Genomic DNA, 11,887 nt, shown 5'->3' with positions numbered 1-11,887 from the left:
TTCTCAATTATTTTAGCAATGACCTTCGACCCTGGAATTTGATGTCAACATTCTCAAGACATGTTTTCAAGTAAAAAAATAAATAAATATTGATTATAATCAGTATTTATCAATGACTATTTAGTATTATTTTTTTTCAGTCAAAGTGGCATGTTCTTCCAGAAGCTGGCTTCAGAAATGGCAGTCGGTCACAGCTTTGCTTCCCCCAGGTTGTCCTGAGTTACTCGGTCAAGAGCCTGACGTGTGAGACAGCAACCTTGATCCAGGAAAAGACCCAAGGCCCTTGGTACGAACACGTGAAGGTGGTCCTGAAATAGGAATAACCACACAAGCACTATTTACCCTTTCTGTTCTTAATGTTCTAGAATGTTCTGTTCCTTTAATCTGTTTGTGCTCAGTGGCCAACACGCTACTGTAAACGCTGCATTAGATAAGTGTGAAAAACTATTGAGCTTATTTTATGAAAAAATGTCACTGATGGAGATTAATTGTTCAACGATTGACTTCATTCTCACACAGACATGTTCTGTCCATTTATCTGTCATCATCTGCAGGTAAAAGTGACTATTTGGGACTTGAGGTTATTTAATGTCTGATCCTGCTGAAAAACTTGAACTTGAAATAGGCATATTATTGTGTGCTTTGTTAACATTTTCACTGAATAAATGACATAACATTTCCATAAACCATGAACAAAGTCATTTTACTGTATGTTTTGCTTCTACGCCACTGTAGACAGGTTTGACAGCAGGAACTGGACTGTTTTGGTCTCTGTTTCACCTAAAAAGGTCCATATTTCCAATCAGTAGTTGTAGAAGTGACAACACGCTTACACATCCTCGGATTGGTTAATGTAAGCTGGCAATGGATTTGTTGATGCATGTATTTCAGCAGTGAGCTTTGGGTCTGACCAAATGTCCTGTGTTTACATGTGTTCTCACATTCATTTAAAGTCTATGGTGGGCACATGCACTGCCAGGAGAAGAATGGTTAGCAAACCTAAACACAGTCGTGGAAGAGCCCTGTTGAATTCCCATATTGGTTCAAGCAGGCTTGTGATTATTCGTCCCATTTACCCTGCTTTTAAAATCCTTCATATGCCACCTAACCCTTTGACAAATGAACAGAACAAAGTCCTATACGAATCCCAAGGCTTTGTGCTCTCCATCAGAAGAACTGTAGCAAAGCACAACAGTTATGTGAGGAATTCCCAGATCAAGACCTTTGGATTCGTTTGCTGTTGTAAAGTGTGTTCAGCTTCAGTGAAAAGCCAAACACTGTGCACTGAAGTGAAATGCGATATCTAGGCTTAGCACTTCAGACACAACATCATCTTCTAGATCGGCACGATGCTTAAAAGTAAAAGTTACACTTCATCTCCAGAAATTCAAGGTGGATTCTGATTACAGTGAAAACCCTTAAGTAGGGGTAGTTTGCTTAAATGAATGCATTAGATATAATTTCATTTGTGTGTGTAGTCTTTATTGAACAACAACAACAAAAAAACACAAAAAAAAAAAAATCGGAAAGAATTTGTAAATCATTGCAAAAATGATTGTGCTCATGGTATCAAAGTATTGTATTTGATACCATGAGCACAATCATTTTTGCAATGATTTACAAATTCTTTCCGATTTTTTTTTTTGTGTGTGTGTTTTTTTGTTGTTGTTTATATAATGGTATTATAAGAAGTTTAAAAAAAATAAAACCCGAAAATGTTTTGCGAGGGAAAGTACACGTGTTTTCATAGTGTTTATCCTTGAACTTGTGAATATATATATATCAGTTAATTTTGTTTAAAGTACAAATTCATTGTTGAAGGCTGCATTTTTTTTGTTAATTTATTCAAATTATTTATGTTATACTGAGATTTTTAAATGTATTTGTAATATAATATAATATATTATATCCAAGTAAATCTTGTTGAAATCACTTTGTATAAAACATTTCATTTAAATATTCAAATAATTTCTATAGTCATATACTTGCTCAAATATGTTTCAAAATATATTTCAAAAACTATATTTCCTAAAAATAATTTTAGACAGCTGTTGTATATTTTGAAGTTATAATGTATTCATAATATAATATTATAATATAATATAATCTATTTTTTTTTTTTGTTGTTGAAACCACACTCTATAGATACTATAACATAAAGGTCACAAAATTCAGTTTCTAAAATGTTTTATTCTAATTAATTTTGTTAGGTATACTGAGATACTTTATTACTTATTACTTTTAAAAATATATATAATTTTATGATATAATATAATACTTATATTAGTATTTAAAATTAATAATATAAGTAACATTAATAAATAATGGTTCCTTTAATATTTATGTGATAGTCACATTTAACCTTACAAAAGAGCTGTTTGAAGTCAAAGGTCTGATGTTTGTTCAGGAGGGGCATTGTGTTGTCCGTTCTCTTCTGATGAGTGAAGGCTCTAAGCTTTGGGGTTTAGGCCAAAGATAAAGGTTTCACAAACCTTGCTGGTCTTAGATGTGGGATCAGCGGCATTTTCCATGCATTAAAGCATCTCTGCAGCTCTCCGACCTTAAAGAAGTCATTACCCTCATAATTAAAATTGTAACATCAATCCTTTGACATGCTCCAAATTGTTTAAACATGGTTTTGTGCTAATTAATAAGCTAGATTAACAGTATTACCTACTTAGCTGTGGTGAAGCGGTAATGCCCTTGATACAGAAAGGGCACAGCATTCCCAGAGTCTGGGAACAGAGTCTGGTTTGCTTAATAATGAAAGTAAAATAAATAAATAAATATGCAAATCTATCTATCTTTGTGATCTGTACATTGAAGGTGTGCATCAGATGTGCGTATTCAAATACATAATGCTTATGTTGGCTAATGTGAAAAATACCACCAGCAGTCATGTAGCACTTGTGGATCTTCTGAATGTCATGTAGAGTTGGTCTTCAGCTCCGGCATTAGCGAGGTTCACATTCCTCAACCACTAGGGCGAGATGTTATCACACACACTCCAACATCTGCCTCTTCCGCCTGCAAAGAGAAAGGGGTAAAAACCACAACCCTCATCATTTGCTCCATTTGTAACTGTTTCAGAAAAGACCACACAAGAAAGAGGTGCCATGCTCAATTGGTTGTCATGAAGGTAAAACACGAGATCTTAAAGGCGCAGTTCAGCTTTAAAATGAACGTTCTGTCATCGTTTATTCGCCCTCATGTCATTCCAGACCCATTTCATTATATGCTGAAAACATGTCAAGCTCTAAAAATGACAAAAAAACACTATAAAAGTCATGTAATAGTAGTTTATGAATCAAGCACTATATTCCAAGTCTTCCGAAGCCATATTATAACGTTGTGTGATAAAATGTATAAGCTCTCCAATCTAATTTATGTTGTATTTACATATGGCATATCAAAGGCTCTTATATCATATACACTTTTATTAAGCAAGGATGCATTAATTGATCCAAAGTGACAATGAAGACGTTTCTAATTATATACTAGATAGTTAAATGGATGGATGGGTGGATGGGATAGATAGATAGATAGATAGATAGATAGATAGATAGATAGATAGATAGATAGATAGATAGATAGATAGATAGATAGATAGAAGCCAAAGGTTGGTCAATATACAAAGATCTCTTAACATACTCACTCATCTCCCAAGAGTGATTTAGCATTAGGGCTGAGTTCTTTTATTAACAGTAAGCTGAGCTGTGGCGCAGTGCCCATCGCTGCCCACAGTGTTTGTGCAGCTCCACGTGTGTGAGTTTATACAGAGGCTAAATAAAAAACAATTCCCTCTGTGATTTGCCCAACATGTGTTTACATTCGCATCTTGACTATTGAGGTTGGATTACCACAGGCCATACACTGAGATTAGGTTTGGCAGAATTCTGATGACAGCCCTGGTCGCTTGTTATAGAATAAATGATAGCTGGAAGCTGTGATGCTTTGTAGTTGAGTGGATTCATTCGGACAAAAGAAGGAGAGCTACAGCACGGCAGCATTCAGAAGTTTCATGCTCATTCAGACTGCATGTGCCTCTTCACATGTTCCAGCCAAGTGGATTTTAAATGTAATTTCCAAAGAAAAGAAGTAGCGTTCCTTTTGATAATTAAGTTGTACAATTATTATAGGTAAGCGGTTATCTAAACAGCTGGCAGAAATCTCATATTTACATTTTGTGTCAAACTGTGTGTGTGTGTGTGTGGTATAATATTTAAGTATTACAAGTATTACATTTATTCATATACATATGTTCATACAAAATATTTTTTATAATGGAACATATTTTATATAATAAAACATTATAAACATAAAATAATATATTGTATAGCCTATTTGTTTATAAATTTAAATATTATATATTTTTATAATTAGATATATAACTGTATTTTATATAACTGGTAACTTAAAGTTATATAAAATATTAAACACACACACACACACATACATGCATATATGTATATATATATATATATATATATATATATATATATATATATATATATATATACTGTATATATATATGGTAGGTTTAGGATTATGGTAGGCCTAGATTTATGTATTTATCTATATTTATACATTTTAATTGTATAGCCTATATCTGTTTAATAGATGAAAATATATTTATATAAAGTGTGTGTTTGTGTGTGTGTGTTTGTGTATAAAAAAAATTAGATGGAATATTACATGCATTTACACTCTATATATGATATGTGATTATGGTAGGCCTATATTCCTTTCTAAATTAAAATTTATTTGTGTATGCTTATAAGTTCATTTATTTAATTAAATATAGTATAAAATGTGTGTAAAAATAAAATACACATTTATATTCACCTTAAATTAGATTTTTTTGCACATTATGAAATATGCGTTTATATTAAATGTTTTATATAATATTTATAAAATATAACAATTTGTCAATTTCATATTTTATTCATGCACTTTTAAAATGATAGCCTAAATAAAAATGCTATGTGAAGGAAGAAATATTAAGGAAGATAAATGTAGTAATTGTTAGTACTAGTCCTTGTAGTGTTGTGCACATCATCTCAGGGGTGTAAACAATTGTAAAGTTAAACCAAGCCCAACCGGTAATAATTTTACCAGGCAGAGCATAAGAGTTATCACTCACATAACTACTTGATTGATAGAGAACATTAGACTTGAGCTGATTAAAATGCCAGCGACCTGTTGATCTATTTTTTTTTTTTAAGTGTGGGGACTTGACCTTTCACATGGCTGATGATGACGGTCCCTTCCACAAACGGTGGGCAAAGTGACAACTGGCCGCGGATTCCTCGACGCCGCTCCAAAAAAGTACACGCGAGTTGCGTTTAATTTTTTGGGATAATGTGACTGACAGCTCAGCCACTCGCCCCTAATTAATGCTCAGTAATTTATGAGCTACTGCCAGCCTGATTATGCATCACTATCACAAATCCTCCAGTCAGATATGGCGGATTGATATCGAGTGCCGCTCTGATAGTAGTTGCGCGCGCTTTGCTGCGACGCGGCTAGAAATAGTCCAGTCATGCTAATATTGGCGCGGAGTTACCGGGCAGAGATCATGTAACAGCTTTCCCTAATCAGATTTATGAGCACATTAGCATTTGTATATCTATCTAGTTTATCGCATGTAATGTTCTATTTTTTCTATGGCGATTAATTAAGCTAATCGTTCTCACCTACTCTTTTTAACACCGGCATGTGGTCATACATTATTTATTTATTTATATATTTTTAAATGTTGGTTTAAAACGTCTGTTTAAAATTAGAAGATTTGGTTAATTATGTCGGCATACTCTTTTATTTTTGCTCACCATACTGAAAACCACACTGAAACACTCTTCAGCATAATCTTGTACATTTTAATTGTTTCATAAATGTTGTCTTTCCTAATTGTTTACTTTGTGAAGCTGTCTCATTGAAAGCCTAACAGAGCACATATTGTGTGACAACATGCCCCAATCAAGGTCAAGATCTGTAAACCTACAGAAAGTAAGTTGATTCAGAATACAGAAACTGACATTTAAAAATAAACTGATAGGCCTGCTCTCCTCTACAATTGTATTTCTATATCCAGTATTAGGTATTTACTATATAGTTTATAAAATCATGTTCATATGGCCTAGTGAGCTTGTCGATTTCATTATCAACAGTACTAAATAATTTAGTACACATGACAAATATAATTAACTCAACTTTGACCTCAAGGCCAGGACACAAACAGGCCACAAATACAACCAATTTTTTTTAATACCAATACTGTACTTTGCTGTCACAAAAACTAATCTACCATATGAACTCACTGAGTTGTCATTAGGACGCTTCAGGCTGGTTCAAAAGAGGCCTTTGTTTTACCCACTTAAGCAAGAGAAACCCCTGGCCACACATCTCTTGTCCATCATTGCTGTTGTCATAAGCCAATATTAATCTACAGCTGTCCGGTATTCACTGCAACCACAACCAAAAAGAAAAGGATCAAATGGCAGCGTGATAACATTCACTCTCCCGCTTTCTCTCTCGCTTCCCATTTCCTTTTCATTGTCTGACTCTATGGCCGAACAAAACATCAAACAGATTAAAAGTAGCCCATGGTTATATTCCTACTCATGTTGCGAACATACTGATGGCACAAAAATGTATATTGAAACAAATAATTGAATCTCTGATGGTCTCGCTTTTGAGGTTTCAAAGGCTGCAGCAAATTCATAATAGTCTTTTGTTTCCTTCTAGCAGAAATACATTTCATGATGTGCCTGGTATGAAAAGATGCCTCTATACTCAAGTTTGCAATTTAACGAGCTGACGCCAAAACATTTAAGAGCAGCAAAAAGTGTGTATCGCCTGGTTTTATTTCCATTTTTGTTTCATAGGATGAAGTTAGACAACTGATTAAAAACAGACAACACCTCATTCTCCTCAATGCACTGGAAAAATACTTTGAAAGGTAATATATTACATGTCATACATTCAAATACACCGTGGTGAGACGTCACCCTATAGGCTGAAGGTGACTGAAAGGGGTTGTTAAAAAAGTACAAATGAAAGAATCAATATTTCTGTCATGCTGTTTGCTACTGGATACACATATAAGACACATAAAGTATATACAGCACAGCGTAATGGTGTTTGTATCTACTTCCAGTAAAACCCACACCACTCCTCAGAAACAAATGAAAAGCCAAACCAGTTGTTCCCTTTCGCCGCACGAGTCCAGATACAACAAAACGCCTGTTTAATGAAATCCAGGGCGCACAGTGCCGTTGTGTGTGCGTCTGCTAAGTTCCACAACAGTTGTCGGTGACAGGTGCTGAAAGCAATATAGATAGAGTCAAGTGGCTTCAAATAGCCACTCTCTGTCTTCAGAGATGATAGGGAATGCTGCTCTCGCATCAGAAACTCTGTCATTTCTAGACGGTCCGTTTTTCTGCAAGTTTCGTCCCTTGAAGTAACATTTGTCCTTTGTTAAAATCTTATTTTGGGTCAGTTTCACTGAGGGTCAGGGGAGGGAAGGGGAGAGAGCAGCATGCTTGCTCCTCTTTTCAGTCTTTTCTCTTTGAGAGAGAGTTTTGCATTCATCCGAAGAGTTCAGCTTAGGATGGTCCCGCTGCAGAGGGTGTAGCGCCGAACTGCAAGTGAGACGAGAATCTGTTACAGAAAAGCCAGAGAAAGACAAGCCAGCGGAGAAAGAAGCAGCCACAGGCCACTAAAACCAGTACAAGTCCTTGCTCTTATCCTGGCTCTGTAGACCTGAGAGGAAGAAGGAAAAGGAAGAAAAGGATAAAGAAATGAGGAGAGGGAAAACAAGCAGCAAATATAGAGAAGTGAAGAGACTTCAGGTAAAGAAAGCATTGAAGAGTGAGAGTGAAAATGAGGAACGGATATCAGCCGAGCAAAGGTCAAACTCAAAAACCTTGAAGATAACTAGATTTAAAACTCAGAATATGTACTTCAAGAAGCTCTTAGACATTAGTATTTTTACATTATATGTTTGAACAGTTTTTGAACTGACTTTTTTATAGACTATTTTTAACCTACGGTGGCCCTAGAATGTATTTAGACGCGTCAAGGCACACTTAAAAAATCTAAATGTCATTGCATTATATAACAAAATATTAAAGTGGAGTGTGGCATTTGAAAACAAATCATACTGGAGCTTTTCTATGAAATAACTTCAGTTTTCTTCACTGATGTCAAAGTGATTTTAGTAGATGTGTGATGTCAGTTCTCCTAGAATTCACATGGGCATCCTGACAAAGTGCCCACAGGTTTAGATCATCACATTAACTACACTATGTTCGAAAGTTTGGGGTTAGAAATATTTTTTTTTAAAGTCAGTAAGGATGCATGGAATTGATTAAATTGACAGTTAAGACATTTATAATGTTACAAAAGAATTTCTATTTATAAATAAATGCTTTGTATTCAGAAAATAATCCTGAAAAGATGTATCACAGTATCCACAAAAAATGAAGCAGAATTGTTTTCAACATTGATATTAATAAATATTTCTTGAGCACCAAATCAGCATATTGATTTCTGGAGTAATGATGCTGTTTGCCATCAAATAGAAAACATTTATATAAAAATGTCTAAATATATAAAAACATTTATATATATAAATATATCCTCTATAAATAGATCCTTTGTGAACTTTGTGCATAATTTCTACTAACATCTGGCAACCAATAAGTGTCACAAGATTACTTTTTTTATTATTATTTAAAGCCAAAACCTTGTTTTTAGTGACATTTTGCAAAGTGATCTATTCTAGCAAATAAATGCCTTTTGTTTTGATATTTTGTTTTTAAATACGGTGACAACCATTCGTTTTTTAAGTGTAGCTCATGTGAATAAACACTGCTGCTGTATGTAGACTGCATGCTGTTCACACCTGGATCCATGTTCAGACTCATATCAGAGCTGGCTGCTGTGAAAGCTCCGGTCCACGCCGAGCTGCCTGGCTCACTCTTGCTGATCTCGCACGGCGAGGCTCCAGGTGCAGGAACAGTGGCTGGAGGATGTCTATGCGGCCGCACCGAGGGCATGAGCAGAGAGCTGTAACGGGGGTCAAAGTGCGTTCCGTACATGTCGTGCATGGAGGGCCGGGGGTAAGCAGACCCCTGGGTGCCGATGGCTCCACTGAGCGAGTAAGGGTGATGGTGGTGAGAGGGGTGCCAGGGCTCTGGGGTGGTTTGGTGAAGGTGGCTGTGTAGAGATGCGGTGGAGTATGGGTCAGCTGGGAAGGGAAGATCTGTGTGAGAGGAACCCAGGGTGCTGCTGAGAGATGCTGTGAACCGACGGCTGATATGCACTGTTCCAGAAAGAGGGAGGGAAGCTTCTCTGGCTCATAGGGAATGATCCGTCTGGGGAGGGAAACATTAAGATGTTCTGCATATTAATGTGCATAAAAGCATGTGATAATTCAAATATATAACATTATGAACCTTTAAATATTTTGTTTGAGATTAAAATTAAATGTCCACACATTTGGATACACAAAACATAAATGCAACAAATTGATTACAAATGATTTCCTTAATATCTTAATGTCTTAATTTAATTTGCATTAGCTTAAAAAAAAAATCTATGTATTGATACTGAAACAATGCAAATTAAATTGTGCCTGTTGCAATGATTAATAGCTATGCAATCATAAGATATCCTAAGTTAACTTATATGCATGAGATTTGATTAATCTACCTTTTGATACTGAAGCAATCCAAAAAAATAAATAAATAAATAAATAAAAATAATTGTGCCTGTTGTGATGACTGGTGTGAAATCATAATTGATTGTAAAAAATTAAGTCCTGATTATTATTTGCATTACTTGCATCTATCTATTGATCTTACAAGTGATATTGCCATGACTAATATCTGTACAATCAAAATTGATTGTTAAAATTATGTCCTAAAAGTATTTTATATATTTATAATATACTATTTAATATATCATACTTTAATATATTTTGATTAATTGGCATTAGATTTTAAAAATCCATCTATTGATCTTGAAACAATGCAAGAAAAGGAAATTAGTTTCCATTGTCATAACTAACAGCTGTGCAATCATAAAGGATGCAAGGAAAATAAATATTAAATTAACTGTAAAAATGATGTACTAATTATCTTAATATATATATACATATATATATATATATATATATATATATATATATATATATATATATATATATATATATATATATATGATACATCAAAAGTAAAATCATTGCCATGACTAAAAGCGATGTAGTCATAAAGGATGAAAATAAAACTTATACGATTCATAGTATAAATGAGAATGCAGGCTGCATCAGATTCCCACCTCTCCAGGACGATGCACCTCTTGCGGTTTTGCTGTTGGTGGATCCAGGTGTGTAACTACTGGACTGACTCAAAGCCCGACTAAAATGTTCATCCACCACCGAACTGATGTCCCCTTGGAAATACGTGAATAGCACACACCTGGAGCTGATGTACTCAGCCTCCGGTGGGTGATCCTTCTCCCGGGCGCAGTCCTCCTCTTTTATAGGTGGCCCGGAGAGATTAGAAAAAGAAGAGCTGCTTCCGCTCACTGTTTCTGGGGATTCTTGCATTTTCGAGTAAAATGCCAGTTTCTGAAAGCATGTAAAAATGGCTAAAATTATTTAACATTCAACTCTGATATCATTTACATGATACAGAATTACACTCACATGCATTCTATTTAATACACAGACAGATATAGGGAATCAGTATAGTCGTGCGTTACATCAGTGTGTTTGCTGTTGCACAATTTGTGTTCATATAATGTTTCAAAAACTTCAGTTCTTTTCAAACACTAGCACACAGAAATATACTTTCCATAAGGCATTACACGTGCCGGTATTTCTACACTAAATATTCATTTAGGATAAGAACATGAGATCTATAAAATACACAAAATCTGTTTGCAAGCCCATTTTTCTATTCTCGTTATGAAACATAGTGAGAATTATATGATTCAAATTAAAACAATTTCAGAAAGACTAAAAGCAATTTTTTCTTAATAGTTCATAGGAAGTTAATAATCAAGCTAATATGTCATACATACTGATCATATACAGTCAATAATGGATGTACATTTAAAATGATTAAAAGCAAACAAGTAGGTTATGTGAAATATTATATTTAAATGCTTGCTTTTAATCATTTTAAACAACACTTAAACCGCCATTAATATGTTGTTTTCCATTAACATCTAACTATGTGTCTTGTTTTAAAACTGTAAAAGTATTTAGTAAAGATTGCAGGCGCAACAAGTCAAAGAAAGTTGCGCGCAAGGATTCGGACACAATCAAAACAAACAGATCTACTGTAAAATCAAATTAAAATGCATTTTCGTCTCAGACAACAGAAGCATAATAAAGTTAAATGAAATATGAACATACCTGATGGTGATATGGTGTGTATGCTGTGGTAAAATAAGGCTGAGGTGGACCATAAACTTGATACATGACATCCAAGCAGCTCATGGCGAAGACAGCTGTTATATCACGTATAGAAACTTATTAGCGGAATGAGAGGACGCTTCATTTGAAATAAAGCGCTGGCTCAGCGTGCACATACAGAAAATGAAGCTCCGCGTCGAGTCCGGCTGAAGCGCACTGAGCAGCTTTTATGTTCTGTACTCTATCTTTACGCACGAGTCTGATTCATTTTAGAGATTCGGTTCATTCGAATGATGACTGGTTCAGTAAGTCGATTCATTTGAATCGAATCCACACTCAAACGGTTCCCGCTAGTCCTTGTGCGCGCGATGCAGGTTATTGCTTGCAGTAAATCATCGAACATAACATTTGCACAACAATATATCTGATATGTTTGTTTTGAAATATGGTAGCTGGTTT

The 11,887-nt window shown here is 34.9% G+C and overlaps 1 pseudogene; it reads right to left on the bottom strand.

Moving 5' to 3' along the window:
* Positions 1 to 6,845: 6,845 nt before the first annotated feature.
* On the bottom strand, positions 6,846 to 11,647 carry LOC113044652 (transcription cofactor vestigial-like protein 2; annotated as a pseudogene).
* Between the last annotated feature and the right edge of the window lie 240 nt (positions 11,648 to 11,887).

The sequence above is a fragment of the Carassius auratus genome, chromosome 26 (assembly GCF_003368295.1).
Source record: "Carassius auratus strain Wakin chromosome 26, ASM336829v1, whole genome shotgun sequence".
NCBI lineage: Eukaryota > Metazoa > Chordata > Actinopteri > Cypriniformes > Cyprinidae > Carassius > Carassius auratus.
The sequence above is the reverse complement of the archived record's forward strand: the minus strand, read 5'-3'. Positions and strand labels throughout refer to the sequence as shown.